A 13,446-nucleotide genomic window follows, 5' to 3' on the forward strand; every position below is an offset into this window, starting at 1 on the left:
TCTAGTGAACACTTAGGACTATGGTACTTGAGTTGTAACTTTGTGAGACTCTTGAGTAAGTTTGCAAAGAGTAAGTTTGGAATCTAGAAATAGTTTATTTTATTTCTGGGTGAGAAAACAGAGGATGCTTTGTACTTACATAAGATCCTTTATCTGACCACAGAGTTTGGATTTAGATTTAAGAAATGGGCTTAGAGTCAGGTTCCCATGGCTCTGAATAACGAACAAAATAAACAAATGCTTTTCTTTTCTAATTTTAAAATGGAGGCACCTTTATGTCTGAATTATACTCTGCAAACCCTAAATTGTATGACTCTTGTGCGACAGAGGAAAAGCCAATAGCTTCTATGTGACTGCTTTTCTTCTGTAAATACTCAGAAAAGGAGACATGATGCTCAAAAGGAGGGTGTTGCCTTTTACAAAAGCTTGGAAATTAGAGCCTATGGATCTGAAAGACCTCCCAGACCCTTTCCCAGAACTAGGGAAAGGAGGTCTTGGTTTACTACTGTTCAGTAGTAGAGACTCACCCATAATGCACTGGAGGAGAACACGTCTGCTTGTCCACTTGCTATAAAAACCCTGCATTTACCAGAGTTAAATACAGACGCAGGCAAAGTAGCCTTTCCCTTGGTCTTAATGGTCTAATCCAGCTTGTGTCATTCCTTCTAAACCGTTTGATCTGGGAAAGGAGACTTGCTCAGTTAACGATTCCAGCAACTTTGTGAACTTTCAGTGTTACTTGGTGCAAGGCATTGTTAATAGCTTTAAGCATCTATTTTTAGTCCTCTCCCTCATTCCCTTCACACTGATTGATGAAATGGAAAGGAGGTTGAATAAGCTCACTTTCTTTTCAGATGACACAAATATTAAATTGACAGATAAACTCCTAGGAGGTTTCAGTCCATTTCAGGAAGCTGTTGATATGAGGTCTTTAAGGGCCCACAGTTCTATTAGAGAGAAAGAGAGAGACCACCAGGGACTCGTGAGGAAAAGAAAACTGAGGGAAGTGTCTAGATTCAGTAGGAAATTGGGGGGGTGTCGAGAGCATTTTCAGAAAAATGCTTGCTTTTTCACCAGCTGTGTCATTTTGCTCAAAGGGACAAGAAATTTAGTACTTTCTCTGAAGTGTAATAGAACTGCAGACCTATCTCCACGTCTTTTTCTCTTTTACATAATCTTGCCTTTACGCAAGAGCTAGTGAGTGTTTTCCCAGGAGATCTGGTCACGCAGAGGATGTGAAGGCAGAAGTGGGTCAGGCCATGGGGCTTCCCACGTGCAAGGCGGGAAAGCCCATCCTCTGGTTAGATTAAGGTGGGTGGATTGTCCAGGTTCCTGGGAATGCTGCGTATTCATGAAAGCAAAGATAGAGCCACAGATTCCTTAGATAGCAGATTTCTGAGGCCCTCGACGTTGGGTCCTGTTTCATTTTTTTTTATCTTGCCAAACATGGTTTTTCCATCTTCACGCAATAAGTCTAGAGGATGAAGCTATTTCTATTAAGCCCCGTTCTGCTACTCTTAGAAACATTAAGGGATGAATATCCCTTGTTTGTACCTGCTACCCCACTAGAGACTAAAAGCTGATAATTTGGCTGCTGGCAAAATTCCACTGTAACAGCTAATAGAGTGTTTTGGAAGGAAGCCAACGGCAGCCAGATTGAATTAAGTACTTAAACTACTGTTTAAGATCAGTTCTGCAATTAGGGACTTGAAATCAGCGGCAAATTCACCTTCCAGTTTCCAGCTTACTTTGAATTTTTCATGTCTTCTCTGATTTCCCACCTAATTTTTTTGACCATGTTGCACAGCATGTGGGATTTCAGTTCCCCAACCAGGGATCGAACCAGAGTCTCTGGCATTAGAAATGCAGAACCTTAACCAGTAGATCACTAGGGAAGTCCCCTCTCTCAAAATTTTATCTCAAAGTGCATTCTCTCTCTCTGTGTCTCTTTTTTAATATATTCATTCTAATGTGAAAATTTTATGATACTTTAGAATTTAACAAGTTCTTTCATGTATGTTACTTTTTGCCTCCTAGTAATACCAATGGTATTAGAGTATTTTGTGCAAGTGGCTCAGTTGTGTCCGACTCTTTGTGACCCCATGGACCATACAGTCCGTGGAATTCTCCAGGCCATAATACTGGAGTGGGTATCCTTTCCCTTCTCCAGGGGATCTTCCCAACCCAGGGACTGAACCCAGGTCTCCCGCATTGCATGCGGATTCTTTACCAGCTGGGCCACCAGGGAAGCCCTCTATGCTAATGATATTCGTGCTTCAGCAGAAGCACTAAAGGAATCACAATATGTAGTATCTTGTGAGTTGCATCGTAGACCACAGCAAAAGGGAAGAATTGGATATCAGAGCTGTGGGCTGTAGCCCAGGCTCTAGTTCTGTGTCTTCATGACCTTGAGCCAATGCCTTACATTCTCTGCAATGTAGTTTCTTTACCTTTAAACACTGGTTCTAAACTGGAGGATGATTTTTGCCCCAAGGAAACATTTGGTAATTTTGAAGACATTTTCTTATTGTGTATTCTTAGGGGAGATGCTATTACCAGATGCTACCTCAACTGGTAAGTAGAGGCCAGTGATGCTGCTAAAAATCCTGGGGTGCACAGGACAGCCTCCACAACAGAGAATTATCCAGCCTAAAAAGATAACAGTGATGAGGTGGAGAAACCTTGCTTTAAGATATAAATAATATCTGCTCCATTCATTACAGGATTTTTATGGGGCGCAAATATATATGAAGACGTGAAGTGGCTTTCCATATCTGATATTAGTACTCTCTGGTATTGCACATATAAATCTTGAAAGGAAAATGGATTTTTTCTCCTAGATTAAAAGTTATATATGAAACTATCAGATTAAATACATGAAATACATCCACTGAATCTTCTGTAATATTATGGTTTTAAACCAATTCTCTAAACATAAAGAGAAACAATGAAAAAAATATTAATCTTTGAAAAAATGTAGCATTCAGTGACTAACATGGATAAAGAAAATTGAAATCCATGCAACTAATGCACTTTTCTGTTAGTGTGCAGCCATAGCAATCCTTCCTAATAGAAGCAAGTCTGAAATGATAAGTTGTTTGGATCACATTAATTAACATTCAGCCCTATTAGATTTGCACCTGAGGTTGAGTTCATTTTACTGGTGCTGATGGATATCAAACTTAACAATATCTAGCCACATTATATTAGAATAAAATATGTTTTATATTGCAGGCAAATTTTAAACTCAACTCTCAATAATGGGCTTTTATATTAACTCAGATAACTAGAGATAGTAAAAGAATGAATTAAATTCCACTGAGTCAGACTACAATATAAGTTATAGCAGTAATGAGAATTAATTCTTTTTGTTGCTTATATTGCACAGTTGCTTCATAAGTATATATATAGCTCTAGAGTTTATGAGGTATTTTTACAGATATTACTTTTTGCCTTAATTTTATAATACAGTCCTCTTAAAAATTTAGCTTGGGATCCATGGGTGAAATCTGAATGTCTTCACAGAATTTTATTAACATGAGCATTTTTATTGGGGAAGAGCACACAGTATTCATCAGATTTCCAGTAAGTTTTGTTATCCAGAAAAATTGGTGAGATCACTCTGAAAATAATGGTTCGTCTCCTCCTAAATGCTTATTTTTACCAAGTTCTCCCTAAATGATACTGTATTTGTCGTATCGGTATATTGGCAAATCATCTCTAGAGTACTGATCAGTCATTGTAAAATTCTTAATTGACATACACACAGTTGTTTTTTTTTTTTTTTAAGATTCTGGTTTAAGCTCTGCCATATAGCTAAATTGAATTATTATGCAAATGCAATAAGATGTTATTTAATCAGACCTTTTGGAATAAAAATAATCCAGGTGTACAAAACTCTTTTCAATCTGAAACAACCATTCTAACATAGATTTGCCAAGTAACAACATCCTGTATGTAAACAGGGAGAGGAAAAGAGGCTGCTCTCCCAAGAAAATCTCCATGAAAGAATGTATGCATTGCAGTATGTACAAAGTCTCAGGTTTTTTGTTACAGAAGTACTGCTGTGTAAGAACTATAAAGACAGACTGGAAATCCAGAGAATTGGCAGCTAAACAAACAGCATTATCCCACACCCATCAGTAAGAATAACAGCCGCCCCTTAGCCCTTAAGAAACGTAACAAAGAAAACCCAGAAATCCAACAGTTCTTACTGCAACTGAGAGTTTAGTAAGGACCACTGGAAAAGCAAACTGCGTTACAAATGCTGGCATTTTACCCAGAGCTTATGCTCTTTCTTTTCTTACTTCTGTCTCTGCCACTTTTCTCATCTGCTAAGGGATTTCCGAGTACCATTCCTATAACTGAGCACAGAGAACGTGAGACAAGAAGTCTCCTCTGACTCTCTTGGAGGGCCCACTACTTTTAACTTTTCCCTTTCTTGAACCAACCATTTAACTGTATGTTATTTGCTTCTCAGCTTTTCAGCTAAAGACACAACATTCTATGTGAAAATGTCACTGTTGAAAACATTGCTTATGCGTTGCTCAAAATGTAGCCGTGTGCCCATACTCATTTATGTCCCAGTAAAGACTACGACACTCAATGTGACTCTAAGGGGGCCAGTTAACTCCTTTGCCAAAGCTGGTATTCTGAGTTAGAATTAAATAATTGAAAATGACAAAATTAAAAACAAACTCAGAAAAGTTTGCATTCATCCCCAACCATATTCAGCTGAGACGTTCCGATTCAAATAGGCCTAACCCTTCTTGGGCACGTTTCTCTTTTCATACCCTGATTTTTTCAGAGGACAAATAGAATCATGGTAACTTTTCCCAAACACTGAAGGCCACCATGTAGCGTCCCTTTCAAAAAACAAGAATATTCTTTTGGGTTCTGTGGCCTTGATAACAAAACAGGAAACCAGGTCCCTATTCTGAATCTATCCTATACAGTTGCCACTCACTGGGCTATGTGAAGCTGCAGAACTATATTGTTTTAAAATATTTTCTTCTGCACCATAATACATTTCCCTTTAATGATGTATAAGGATAAATATTAACATGACTCTCAGAATTGTTCTTTTAAACTTTGAAAACATTCAGCATCTGAAGATTTTGATTTTGATATCTCCTTGCACATTTTTCAGGCTTCTGTTCTAGGAATTATGGTCACTTTTTGCTCATAGGGAGCTCCATTTTGGCAAAGCCTTTCTTTGAGGGGGTGGAAATGTGGTATGTAGGATAAATTGAATAGCTAAATCCAGGCGACAAAATCGAAGGATTGAATCAGGAAGAAATTTGTGGCAACCAACATAATTATTCAAATTGGTATGTGGTCACTGCCTTGGGGTTCATGTTTTTCTTCACCAGCAAAGAGGTTTGGGATTTGGTATAAGCATAGGCAGTTAGGATTTCCACATTAAATCACAACCCTGGACAGAGAACATGGGTTTTGTCATTGATGATCACCATAATTACATAAGATGCTTGACAGTGACAGCATGGGAACATCACTATGAGACTTAGCCACCGTTAGGACGATGCAGTTTAAATCTTGGCATGCATAGAGTAGCCTATCTGTGGATGGTTATTAAAAACTACATGGTAAATTTCAATCAGAACTCAGTCCTTACAAATGATTTTCAAGTTTCCACAGCTCTGCATCATTAAAGTAGAATTCTTCCTAGTATGATTTTTTTCTAATGTTATGTAGGGAAGGTCAGAACAAAGTTATCCTTCTCAACAAAGTTCAGTTGGATGCTACTAACCGTTCAAAGAGTTTGGACTAAAATGGTTTTGTGCACTGGAAGGAACCCCTTGGCAAATGAGACAGAAGTTGCTAAGCATGATCTATATCTATTGTTTTCTTAGCTAGACATTCTCTTCCTGCCATCCCAGTTGACTTTCCTATAACATCTAATTCCAAGTTTAAGACCATAAGGTCAGACTTGAGTGGTTCTCATTGAAACTCTTGCCAATTGACATCTGATGCACTTAAGATGAAGGCGAAGGTGAAGTTGCTTAGTCGTGTCCGACTCTTTGCGACCCCGTGGACTGTAGCCTGCCAGGCTTCTCTGTCCATGGGATTCTCCAGGCAAGAATACTGGAGTGGATTACCATTTCCTTCCAGGGGATCTTCCCGACCCAGGGATCGAACCCGGGTCTCCTGCATTGGAGGCAGACGCTTTAACCTCTGAGCCACCAGGGAAGCCCAAGGTTGTTAAAACCAAGAGCCCTTCTTTGGCTAGGAAATGTTATGCTTTTAGCGTCATCCTGGTTTGTGAGAAAGTTCCATCCACTGTTTTGGACAACAGATAAAACTAGCCCACATGACACAAATCTACCTGGGATGTTTTCTAACTATGCTTTTCAAAATCTATGTAGCTTTCTTTTATTTGGCTACCATTACAATACAAGCTATCCAAAAGAGAAAGAACTGCTTGTAGCTTTAGAATACAGATGGGTAATTGTTGTGATGCAGTCTCAGAATACCTTGGATCGAGGGCTTCGGAGAACATCATACGTCTGAACACTAGCATGGTACAAATGATAGAGACATGGAGCTTTCTAAAGCAATAAAAGTCAGCCATGCCCAGCACTTTCTTCTAAAAGCTGGAGTTGCTAGACTGAACATTTATCATTGTTTATGTATCACCTAAAAAAAAAAAAATCCCTGACCCACTAACTCCTATGCTGTCCCTTCTGGTTTATTCATCAATTGATGCCTGATTTCCATATGCTGTCGTTGCTGTTCAGTCACCCAGTCATGTCCAACTCCTTGCAACCCCATGGACTGCAGCACGCCAGGCTGCCCTGTCCCTCACCATCTCCCAGAGTTTGCCCAAGTTCATGTCCATTGCATCACTTATGCCGCCCAGCCATCTCATCCTCTGATGCCCTCTTCTCCTTCTGCCCTCAGTCTTTCCCAGCATCAGGGACTTTTCCAATGAGTCATCTGTTCACATCAGATGTCCAAAATACTGGAGCTTCAGCTTCAGCATCAGTCCTTCCAGTGAATATTCAGGGTCGATCTCCCTTAAGATTGACTGGTTTGGTCTCCTTGCTTTCAGGAGTCTTTTCCAGCACCACAGCTCAGAGGCATTGGTTGTCTGGTGTCCTGCCTCCTTTAAGGTCCAGCTCTCACAACTGGATATGACCACTGGGAAGACCATAGCCTTGACTGTTTGTATCTTTGTTGGCAGAATAATGTCTCTACTTTTCACCACACTGTCTAGGTTTGTCATTGCTTTCCTGCCAGGAAGCAATTGTCTTCTGATTTCATGGCTGCAGTCACCATCCACAGTGATTTCAGAGCCCAAGAAGAGGAAATCTGTCACTACAGCCACCTTTTCTCCCTTCTATTTGCCATGTAGCAATGGGACCGGATGCCATGATCTTAGTTGTTGGTGGTTTTTTTTTTTTTTTTTTTTTTTAATATTTAGTCTTAAACTGGCTCTTTCACTCTCCTCCTTCACCCTCATCAAGAGGCTCTTTAGTTCCTCTTCGCTTTCTGCCATTAGAGTGGTATTATCTGCATATTTGAGGTTGTTGGTGTCTCTCCCACCCATCTTGATTCCAGCTGTAACTCATCCAGCCCAGTATTTCTCATGACGTATTCAGAGTATAGGTTAAACAAGCAGGGTGACAGTAGACAGCCCTGTAGTACTTCCTTCTTGACCTTGAACCAATCAGTTGTTCCATATAGGATTCCCCTAATGGTTAGTCTGTACAGTGGGAAATCAACTTTCAAACCTTCGTCCCTGAGTTATTAGATTCCCTTCTTTCTCTACTCAATATTCCATGTACCCAAAATAATATTCTTAGCACCCTTTTCTAGGTTTTTGTCATCTTAATGCAAGAATCATTACTGCTTTCTAGGGCCCACTGGGTCTTCCCAGGTGGCGCTAGTGGTAAAGAACCCACCTGCCAATGCAGGAGACGTAAGAGACACAGGTTCAATTCCAGGGTCAGGAAGATTCCCTGGAGCAGGGCATGACCACCCACTCCACTCTTCCTGCTGGGAAGATCCCATGCACAGAGGAGCCTGGTGGGCTAGAGTCCATAGGGTCCCAAAGACCTGGACATGACTGAGGCAACTTAGCACAGCACAGGGCAGGGCCCACTAAGAAAGGGGTGTTGTGAAGTAGTTAGGGAATTGACTTTTGATTTTTAATGGCAACATAAAACATACACTTTGTTATATAATGACAAAGTGAAGTGAGTCACTCAGTCATATATGACTCTTTGCGACCCCATGGACTATGCAGTCCATGGAATTCTCCAGGCCAGAATACTGGAGAACAGCGTGAGTAGCTGTTGCCTTCTCCATGGGATCTCACCAGCCCAGGGATAAAACCCAGGTCTCCCACATTGCAGGAGGATTCTTTACCAGCTGAGCCACCAGGGAAGCCCATGAAATGACACAGACTTAGGTAAATTGTAAATATAATCAGGTCCAAATATTTGAGAAATGATATTATTGGCTTTGGAAAATTCCTGAGCTTCATCAGCAACACCACTTACCCTCCTTAAGTCATTTGCTTTTTCACAAAGATAAACTCAAAATGAATTAAAGAACTAAAAGTAAGACCAGAAACTATAAAACTCTTAAAGGAAAACATAGGCAGAACACTTAATGACATAAAGCAAGATCCTCTATGACCCACCTCCTGGAGTAATGGAAATAAAAACAGAAGTAAAAAAGTAGAACCTGATTAAACTGAAAAGCTTTTGCACAGCAAAGGAAACTATAAGGAAGGTGAAAAGACAGCCCTCAGAATGGGAGAAAATAATAGCAAATGAAACAACTGACAAAGGATTAATTTCCAAAATATACAAGCAGTTCATACAACTCAATACCAGAAAAACAACCCAATCAAAAAGTGGGAAAAAGACCTAAGCAGACATTTCTCCAAAGAAGACATACAGATGGCTAAAAACATGAAAAGAAATGTGGTACATATACACAATGGAATATTACTCAGTCATAGAAAGGAACGCATTTGAGTCAGTTCTAATGAGGTGGATTGCCAGGGTCCAGCCCGGGTGGATCCAGGGAATTCGAAAGGTGGACGGCGTTGGCGTGGAAAGACTTGTTTATTTATTAATATAAGATGAGATTAAGAAACTGTAGTGTAGTAGGAAGATTAAGTGGAGGAAGAGGGCTGAATAGCTTGGTTTACGCGGAAGACCAATAAAATTCCAGACAAGGAATTTGCACCATCTACGTTGGGCCACCTTCGCTCGCTTGAATATCTAAGGGTGCCTCACCTTAGGCTCCCTTTCGCGCGGGTCTTAACAGCCAGGGCAAGTAAGTAGACTTGGCGGGCCTCCACGCCCCAGGTGGAGATTCAGCCTGAAATTAAAGTAAAGAGCAGAGGGAGGGAAAGGGAGAGAAGGAGAGAGAGAGAGACACGGGGGGAGCCAGATTCCCAAGAAACCAGGCCGAGAGACTAGTCCAAGTAACTGGTCCCATCCTTTATTGGTTCAGAAGGCCTTTTATACTTTTGATAAAACATGGAGATCGATGGGTAACACAAAATTATGTAGCGTTCAAAACCCAGATTCTTTCTGTATATCATTTTGTATACAAAAGGTCTCAGGTGATTTACATTATCTTCTGGCCAAGAGGCTTGTTAACACTTTTTGGCTCTCTTCCTTAATGAATGTGAATTTCGTTTCCCCTGAAGTGTTTTTCTTTAATCTATATCTCCTTAAAGCGCTAAAGTTGCATCTCTATAGAACAAAGGTGCAGTGGGTTATAACAAAGAAGGTACTTAACTCAAAGATCTAATGTTGCTAATACCAGGTCTACTACTTATTTTTCTATATACCAACTGTATCTAAAAATAAAAGATATGAAAATTTAGCAGCAAGCATTGACTCAACAAATGAAACTTTTAATCAGTCCTATTCTAAAGATTTTGACTCCTCGGAAGCCCCTACATTCCTAGGATGTTTTAAGCTTCCTGTGCCTCCGTAGGTCAGGAGGCCTCAAACAATCACATGCGCAGCTGCAGGCAGGCTAGAAAGCCATCAGAGGGGATTTTGGATTGAAACACTCTTTCAAATGCAGAAGACTAAAGCCCTGAATTGACTTTTTCCAGAGAATGTCAGAAGAGTGGAAAAGCAGAGCACAAAAACCGGCAGATTTTTGTTGGGGTACATGCTTAGGAATTTCCAGAGGGGCCCCTGAAGTCTGAGCACGCCTTGCGTATGTCAGCTTCCTTCCTCATGACCTTGTCACGGGCGGAATTCCTCACACTGGCTCCCGGCAGTGGATGAACCTAGAACCTATTATACAGAGTGAAGTAAGTCAGAAAGAGAAAGATAAATATCATATTCTAATGCATATATACAGAATCTAGAAAAATGGTACTGAAGAATTTGTTTACAGGACAACAGTGGAGAAACAGACATAGAGAATAGCCTTACGGGCTTATGGGGAGAGGGGAGGAAATGGTGAGATGTATGGAAAGAGTAACATGAAAACTTACATTACCATATGTAAAATAGATCAGTTCAGTTCAGGTGCTCAGTCACGTCCGACTCTGCGACCCCATGAATCGCAGCACGCCAGGCCTCCCTGTCCATTACCATCTCCCAGAGTTCACTCACACTCACGTCCATCAAGTCGCTGATGCCATCCAGCCATCTCATCCTCCGTCCCCCTCTTCTCCTCCTGCCCCCAATCCCTCCCAGCATTAGAGGCTTTTCCAATGAGTCAACTCTTTGCATGAGGTGGCCAAAGTACTGGAGTTTCAGCTTTAGCATCGTTCCTTCCAAAGAACACCCAGGATTTCCTTCAGAATGGACTGGTTGGATCTCCTTGCAGTCCAAGGGACTCTCAAGAGTCTTCTCCAACACCACAGTTCCAAAGCATCAGTTCTTCACTGTTCAGCTTTCTTTATGGTCCAGTTCTCATATCCATACATGACTACTGGAAAAACCATAGCCTTGAGTAAACGGACCTTTGTTGGCAAAGTAATGTCTCTACTTTTGAATATGCTATCTAGGTTGGTCATAACTTTCCTCCATGGAGTAAGCGTCTTTTAATTTCATGGCTGCAATCACCATCTGCAGTGATTTTGGAGCCCCCCAAAATAAAGTCTGACACTGTTTCCACTGTTTCCCCATCTATTTCCCATGAAGTGATGGGACCGGATGCCATGATCTTAGTTTTCTGAATGTTGAGCTTGAAGCCAACTTTTTCACTCTCCTCTTTCACTTTCATCAACAGGCTTTTTAGTTCCTCTTCACTTTCTGCCATAAGGGTGGCGTCATCTGCATATCTGAGGTTATTGCTATTTCTCCTGGCAATCTTGATTCCAGCTTGTGCTTCTTCCAGCCCAGTGTTTCTCATGATGTACTCTGCATAGAAGTTAAATAAGCAGGGTGACAATATACAGCCTTGACGGACTCATTTTCCTATTTGGAACCAGTCTGTTGTTTCATGTCCAGTTCTAACTGTTGCTTCCTGACCTGCATATAGGTTTCTCAAGAGGCAGGTCAAGTGGTCTGGTATTCCCATCTCTTTCAGAATTTCCCACAGTTTATTGTGATCCACACAGTCAAAGGCTTTGGCATAGTCAATAAAGCAGAAATAGATGTTTTTCTGGAACGGTCTTGCCTTTTCCATGATCCAGCGGATGTTGGCAATTTGATCTCTGGTTCCTCTGCCTTTTCTAAAACCAGCTTGAACAGAAGCCTGGCCTGGAGAATTTTGAGCATTCCTTTACTAGCATGTGAGATGAGTGCAATTGTACGGTAGTTTGAGCATTCTTTGGCATTGCCTTTCTTTGGGATTGGAATGAAACCTGACCTTTTCCAGTCCTGTGGCCACTGCTGTGTTTTCCAAATTTGCTGGCATATTGAGTGCAGGACTTTCACAACATCATCTTTCAGGATTTGAAAGAGCTCAACTGGAGTTCCATCCCCTCCACTGGCTTTATTCGTAGTGATGCTTTCTAAGGCCCACTTGACCTTAGATAAAATAGATATCTAAATTTTAAAATAGATAAGCCAATGGTAATTTTCTGTATGGCTCAGGAAACTCAAACATGGGCTCTATATCAACCTAGAGGGGTGGGATGGGGAGGGGGCATATGTATACCCATGGCTGATTCATTTGAGGTTTGATAGAAAACAACAAAATTCTGTAAACCAATTATCCTTCAATAAAAAGTAAATTAAGTTAAAAAAAGATTATCTTATCTAACGCTTACATTTACGAGCAATAAAACGGGGTGCAGAGAATTAAAGCCACTTACTTGAGGTTGCTGCTGCTGCTGCTGCTGCTAAGTAGCGTCAGTCGTGTCCAACTCTCTGCGATCCCATAGACGGCAGCCCACCAGGCTCCGCTGTCCCTGGCATTCTCCACACAAGAACACTGGAGTGGGTTGCCATTTCCTTCTCCAATGCATGAAAGTGAAAATGAAAGTGAAGTTGCTCAGTCATGTCCGACTCTTCACGACCCCATGGACTGTAGTCCACCAGGCTCCTCCGTCCATGGGATTTTCCAGGCAAGAGTACTGGAGTGGGGTGCCATTGCCTTCTCCTTCTTGAGGTTACATAATCACTAAGTAAGATTACCTCCATGCCATGCTTCCTAATGTCCTGTCTTTTCTAGGAAGGTCAGGAGAGCTTACTTTCTGGAAACTTTGCTTGAAGCAGGATGCATAAACAGTGTGAAAAACAAACAGCATTTGATCTTACTTATCTCTCTGGTTTCTCTGGAAACATTGGATAACTACTTCCATCTCTTTCTCCTTCAAGACTTTATTCTTTGGACCACAAATAGTGAATGCCATTACTCAACAGTTATTCTTTTTACCCTTCATAGTTCTTTTGTGTTACTTTCTGTAAAAGTATCAGAGTGAATTATTTCTAGTTTAGTCCTTGCTTTAAAATTCTTTCCATCTAAACCAAAGAAATAAGTCTTAGGGACTATAGGTTAAACAAACCTCTCCAAATATGAAGGGTCTTTAGAAGCTACAATGCATAGACACTTAAAGTGCAATATCTTTTTGTCTTGATTTGTGCCCATGAGCCAAGTCCATAGGGTACGCTGGGAAATAACTTTTATTTTCCAGTAATTATTTATTGGATCCTTATTCTGTGCTATGGCCACATGCCTATAATTCCTCTCTTCCTGTCTTTATCTGTCTGGTCAGCACCGCTCACACTCTTAAGTAGCAATGACCAAGGACAGTTGTCTACTGCGTGCTGCTGCCCTGTCCAAACACTGTCTGTCATCAATGGAACTGAACCAGAAATAGGTCTTATTTGGAGTAGTTAAAAGCGCTAATTCATAAGTACAAAGGTAACTTGCATGGGGTTATTGCATAGACTGGGCAGGCATTGCACTGCTCAACTTGAGGGGATACTCCTTACATGAACTGCAACAGGAACCGCATCCCCTGGAGCTATCCAGTGAAACAGCCCT

General features: G+C 41.0%; 1 protein-coding gene and 1 non-coding gene across 2 annotated transcripts in view; one reads left to right on the plus strand and one right to left on the minus strand.

The window, feature by feature from the left end:
• NRXN3 (neurexin 3) overlaps positions 1 to 13,446 on the plus strand; it is a 1,753,959-nt gene that overhangs the window by 1,719,083 nt on the left and 21,430 nt on the right. The window lies entirely within an intron of this gene.
• On the minus strand, positions 6,139 to 6,210 carry TRNAW-CCA (transfer RNA tryptophan (anticodon CCA)). Its single transcript has one exon. It is a non-coding gene; the product is annotated as a tRNA-Trp (tRNA).

This window comes from Budorcas taxicolor, chromosome 10 (genome assembly GCF_023091745.1).
Source record: "Budorcas taxicolor isolate Tak-1 chromosome 10, Takin1.1, whole genome shotgun sequence".
NCBI lineage: Eukaryota > Metazoa > Chordata > Mammalia > Artiodactyla > Bovidae > Budorcas > Budorcas taxicolor.